The sequence below is a fragment of the Macadamia integrifolia genome, unplaced genomic scaffold, assembly GCF_013358625.1.
Source record: "Macadamia integrifolia cultivar HAES 741 unplaced genomic scaffold, SCU_Mint_v3 scaffold1846, whole genome shotgun sequence".
Lineage (NCBI taxonomy): Eukaryota > Viridiplantae > Streptophyta > Magnoliopsida > Proteales > Proteaceae > Macadamia > Macadamia integrifolia.
Window position 1 is genome coordinate 57,026 of NW_024868383.1, and position 6,642 is coordinate 63,667.

Below are 6,642 nucleotides of genomic sequence, written 5' to 3' on the forward strand. Positions count from 1 at the left end.
CTTGGCCCTCCATCAGGCCGTGGTGCCACCTCGGTGGCTCATCAGGCCGTGCTGCCATCTCGGCCCTCCATCAAGCCTTGCTGCCACCTCGGCCCTCCATCAGGCTGTGCTGTCACCTCGGCCCTCCATCAGGCTGTGCTGTCACCTCGACCCTCCATCAGTCGATGCTGCCATCTCGGCCCTCCAATAGGTCGTGCTGCCACCTCGTCCCTCCAACAGGTTGTGCTGCCACCTTGGCCCTCCATCAGGCTGTGCTGCCACCTCGGCCCTCCATCAGGTCGTGCTTCCACATTGGCCCTCCATCAGGCCGTGCTTCCACCTCGGCCCTCCATCAGGTCGTGCTGCCACCTCGGCCCTCCATTAGGCTGTGGTGCCACCTCGGCCCTCCATCAGGCTGTGGTGCCACCTCAGCCCTCCATCAGGCCGTGCTGCCACCTCGACCCTCCAATAGGCCGTGCTACCACCTCGACCCTCCAACATGCCGTGCTGCCACCTTGGCCCTCTAACAGGCCGTGCTATCATCTCGGCCCTCCATCAGGCCGTGCTGCCACCTCGGCCCTCTATCAGGCTATGCTATCAATCATTGTGGCTCAACCAACCTGTCACATGTGCTCGGCACAGTCAAGTAATGCACCCAGAAATGTGCACACATCCACTCCTACATTCAAGGGACGTGATCCCTGATCATGGGGGCAAGACCCTATCCACTACACGTGATCAGAGGTGTCCACCCCTCTCACGACTTGCACCTCTGAGATCAATGGAGAATATTCCCAGAATATGCCCTGGAACCCAGAATATTCCCAGAATCATAGTGCCACTCCCCTTAAGGACTCTACGCCTAAACTGGACTCTCCACAAACGACCCTCCTTCTCTCTCCATCAACAGCCTATAAATACCGAGGTAAGCTGACATCAGGGGGGATCGATCAATCACTCATTTTTACTGGAAAAACTCTCTTGAGCATCTACTGTGGAAAGATCTGACTTAGGCATCGGAGAGTCCCCCGTCAGGTCAGCCCGGCTCTCCCCTTTCATCTCTTCTGTGCAGGTTGGTTGGAGCACCAGGAACTGCAGGGAGAGTCATCCGATCAATTTTACCGCATCAAACAGTAAATTTAAAATCCATATAATGTCAGATAGGGATTTCTTCCAGAAATAAAAAATTCCTTGTCTAGGGCTCTCTTTGGTTTGATTTCTATTTGTATTTATTTAAATTATTTCTATTTTTACAAGTGTTTGGTATAATTTATAACACTTATTTCTATTTATAATAAATCAGAATAAATCATAAATCACCAATTACTCTCAAGCTATTTGTGATTTGTGGTAACAAATCATTTATGTTGATTTTTACCACCTTAAATGAGCATATGTGCTAAAATACTCAAAATCAATGGTAAATATGTAACTTTAGTATGCTTTATACTTTTCCAATAAAAAACCCCAAATCTTATCATCTCTCTCGCTCGAAGTTCAAAACTGAAAGAGAAAACTAAAACCTATTTTCTCATTATATAATCTATTTTATAAATAGTAACCAAACGAATGCTATTTGTGATCTATAATTTATTGTCACAAATAATTTCTAAAAAATAGTTAATAAATACAAATAGAAAGCATACCAAAAAAATCCTAGGACTCTAGTTAAGTTCTTAAGCACCAAGTCAAGGAAAAATACGAATGAGGAAGGAAGCTATGATGAGGAGACTAGGCCAATGGACCGATTGCATCCATGTTGAATTTTTTTATTCTCCATTAACATTCCCTTTATAGTTTTAGACCTGGATTGGAAGCTCACTATTGAAGAATCTAATAAGTAATGTTGGTAGCTAGTTTAACACTTAAAAAGTCAATGGACTTCTTTGGTTAATGGCATGAAAGACACTTTTGCCACATATATTAATTATTGATACTTTTGTAATATAATAATAACAGAGAAGTTAAATTTTTATATTTTTTTTTATATTTATTTTTATTCAAACTTTTTTTCCCTTTATTTATTTATAATTATTATTTTTTGAAGTGAATGTAAATTTGACAATAAATTGAATTTTGTATTGTTATATATTTTATTTTAATAATTGCTTAATATATATATTTTTTATTGAAATGGATGTAAACTTGACATTTAATGACTTAACTTTTTATTTAAAAAAAAAGACTTAACTTTTTATTTAAAAAAAAGACTTAACTTATTATGTTGATATTAATCGGTTAAACGGTTCGACTCGATTGAAATCGTATGCCTCGGTCTTAATTTTGAAAACAAAACCAAACCATTTATTAAACAATTTTAGGGTTTTAGTGTAAAATAGCTCGGTTCAGTTTCAATAAAATGGTTTTGATTTGATTTTAATACCCTTAGTAGTGACATAGGACTTAGGAGGCATGAAATGTGGAGAGAGTGTGGGGGGTCCATTGATGGAATGTTAAAAGAGTGTGTAACATGGATTTAGTGCACGGTATAGGATCGGGTGTCGGCCATCATGGAACCAATATTTTGCTGACATAGATCAACATAGATCGACCCGTATATGCTGCTTTGGCTACTGATTTGACCTCTTCTTTTACCTCATTTTACTTCTTTTTGGTATTTCGATTTATTCTTATGCTTAGTATTATCTTAGACTATATCAGATCCATGTACTCAACCCCATCAAGTTGGGATAAGGTTATGGTTGTCACACCTCACCTTCACTTACCTGAAGGCCGGTGATTTGGACACGAGCTCATATCCAGCAATCCAACCAGCATCTCTGACACAGAATTTTAAGATCACAAGTTATGAAATGAGCTAAAATCCACAAGTAAATAACATTGAGATAATTACAACTAGTGAGTTTCTATTGATACTTAATTAAAAAATATATATATATATATATATATATAAAAGAATGTTCAACCTGCATGATCATACTTACAAGTTACCCATTAGGGCTACATCTATTATATTCAAAAGATAATCAAAAGGAGAAAATGACAGCATCATCTTTAAGGTGCCCCATAGGCACAGTCTTCACAAACACATCCCAGTTTGTGCTAACTCCTCAACCCACAACTCCTTTCCATACAAAGCTGGTGTAACAACCTGAATTTTAAGGCAGCTGAATCCCAATGCTAGGATTTGGCTGATATAGGGGTAATGGACTGTCATAATATGGACCTCACATATACAGCAGGTTAAGGGAGGAATTGGCAGACTTATTAGCCGATTAGGAGGGGTAAAATAGGCAAAAGTTGTGAAAATGGTCCCATACCTAATGGACTATACAGAACAGAGGATTAGACTGCTGGGGAGCCAAAAATGAGGCAACTGGCAGGCTACCTTGCTGGCAAACCGTCCAGGCGGTTTAGGTTATAGAATGCAAAGATCCAAGTTTTTCCTCTATGGGCCCCACCTCATCGTAGTATAATTCCACCCACTCCTACCCAATATAGAGACATGTTTAAGGGTTCTAATGCACCAAATTTCATATAAAACCATAGAGCCTATAATTAGTTATTTCATCTTCAAGACTAATAAATAAATAGGTTATTTTTAAAGTTAAAAGCCAAATAGACCCTAAGGTCTGTTTTAGCCAACAAATAGGGCAAAGAGGGCTGCTACTGTTCCTCTTTTGCTGCTATAATCGGATGAAACAAAGAGGGGAGAAGGGAGAAGGGAGAAGGAAGAAGGAATAAGACGAAGGAAGGGCGAAGGAAGAAGAAAAAGAAGAAGAAGGAAGGGGAGATGTGCTGCTCCTCCACCACTGCTGCTATTACTGCCTCTCTTCTATGATGTCAAAGGACACCCCAAGGCTACCAGAGGTGCTGCTACAGTAGGGGAAGAAGCTAGGGAGTTGAACAACTGCACCTGGGCACCTCCTACCATGCCTGCCAACCTCAGAAACCCTAGAGAGGTAACTTACCCTAACTGACCTCAGTGAATTTATCTATGGTAGAATTCGGCTATAGTTAGGGTTATCCTTAACTTTAAATTCATAGGGGAAAATTAACTGTGGGAACCTAATACATTCTCCCACAGAAAAAGCCCTACTTCCTGGACCCCTCGGTCATAGGGCTTTTGCCAATTGGGTGAATAAGAATGAAATTGGGAGTGGGATTGACTTTTACACAATCCAATTCTACCCAGAAGTGGGTAGAAATTTTAGCTGGTACACCCAAAGTAAAAATTGGGTAAGTTGGAACCCAACTGACTATGTGCCTTGTATTGGAAACCCAAATTGGACTTGGGGGATGATTCCATAAATTATAATTTATTAAATTAAATGTGTAGGAAAGGGAAATTGGCTGGGATGGACTCTGGTCTGGTCAGTTGAGCTGGAAATTCAGTTGGTTTCTAGGTAACCCTATTGGAACCCAATTCACCTGCATTAGGGTTTAGGTGAAATGAAGGGCAATTGATCAATATAAGTCCTACATATGTTTTATATGATTAGGAAACCTTGTAGGATAGAATTTGAGGTCCGGAATTGAAGGAACTTTGCTCGGTAGAATTCTGCCTAGAGGAAGGCATAAATTCCGCTGATAAAAAGCCCATTTTGTCAGGCAACCGACCGGTTTGGCCCTAATAGCACTGCTGTCTTGGGCCAGATTATGGACCAGAATGCCCAACAGTATGTCTCTATGGCTCTAATCGCCTCGAAATTACGTATGTGGTATGAAAGTAAGATTTGTGGCCTAAGGTAAGGAGGAAATGTCCGGGGTAGAGAGCTAAGATGAGGCATGCTAGTGTGGGCTCTGCCTTCTTTGGGAAATCTCACCCAAATACTTTTAAAAGCTATGGAGCTTACAGACAACTCCAAATAGATAATTGGTGATCTAATGCCTGTAAGTTAGTTTTAATAGTCCAAAATGGAATTGTTGGCTATGTGGGTTGGGTAAGTGACCTGCATAGGAATTGGAAGCTGAGCTGCTAGCTTGGTTAGCTGGAGGAAATACTGACTTGTGATTAGTATATTCTTTACTAGTTGAGCATGAATTCTAATGAGAGAATTCAGCTGGTCATATGAAGTAAAATTAATAAATGATGAATAAAATAAAAATTAATCTCAAATATGACTTATTAATTTAGGAACCTGAAATACTCGACGAGGATACGCGTGATCGGAAATTCAGCAAAAGAACATCAAACTTGGGTATCAGGTGAGTGGGTGATTGTTTTATTTTGTAGGGTGTTTCTATATTTTTATGTTTTGCATGCTCATTTGTAATGTGATGGAAACCATGTTTTGGATTTATTTTATAAAAATTATATATATATTGTACATGTGGTATGATTTTACCAAGTTTGATGTGATTGAGATTGTGTGGATGTGTGATGAGCACATTTATGTGTGAAATCTAGGGTATAAAAGCATGCATTTTACATATATAGAATGGAGCTACCTTGGGTTTTACACTCTTTTTGTAGGTTTTATATTTTCAATGCCTTAAGGACTATCGGGTGATATATCTCCAATTTTACACGTAAAGAGGTCATGTTTCTTTCATGATTGCGAAGAGGACGAAATTCTAAGCAAGGTGGACTTGTTTAATTAAAAGTACACATCCATTTGGTCACCTGTAGAAGTGATTATTCTTTTCAGGCCAGAAAAAGAATAATTGATCAGAACTGAACCGAGATGCAGAACCAACCCGTCTGCAGCTGTCCCAAGGGTATAAGGAATATTCTAAGATGCCAACAAGGATCGATTGACCCCCCTTGAGTGATTAAAGATTTGTTTTTGGTAACAATAACTACCTAGCATAGTTGGTGAGTTGTGGTGTACAAAATCCCTTGCTCATTAGGAAGTCTCGCATAAAAGAAAAGAAAAAATATAGGAAAAAAAAGGCAAGAAATAACAAAAATCCCCTACTTCCTATTTTCTCTCCTCTCTCTTCCCATCCACCTCATCAAAATCGTCCAAGGGGATCCACCCTTGGACATCCTCCTCTCTCCCCTATTCCCCATAAAATGGAATCTACCAAACCCTAAAGGGTTGTCTCTCTTTTGCTCTCGTTTTCTCTAATTTTTAGTTGTGCTCTTCTTCTAGTTCTAGTTCAAGTTATTCTTAGTTTTTCTTACTTTAAACACTTATGTAATTGGTTTTTATTTAATGAATGCAATATATATTTTTTTTTATTGTTCGTGTTATTCAAGTTATTCAAAGGTGTAATAATTTTAATTTCTAGTTCTAGGCTTAGTTCTAGGTGACAAGAACAAGCTGTGGAGCATGTCTTTCAAGTTCAGTTTTTCTCTTCAGATTTGTCTTCTCTAGTACTAGCAATTTCAGATTTGGTTTATTCCAGATCTGGTTTTTAGTATTGGTACTATTTCAAATCTCAATCAAGTTTTCAAGTTCAAGTATTGAAGTTCAAGTAAGTAGGCTTCTACAGTAGTCTTCTCACCCCCTCTCATTCCCTCTTCTTACTACCATTTTATTCTTAAATTAGGTTTTAAATTTTTTATTTTACATTATTGCTCTGTAACACCCTAATCTGATATTTATACCCCTACTTGTGGATAGGCAAGAAGAAAGAGCAAAGAAAGCCAATGTTGGCATGGTTGGCAGCTCTGGAGTACTAACAAGGCATAAGTGACCCCACCTGCTCCTGTTTAGCATGCCAATATCACTGGGGAACTCATCAGGAGGTGTG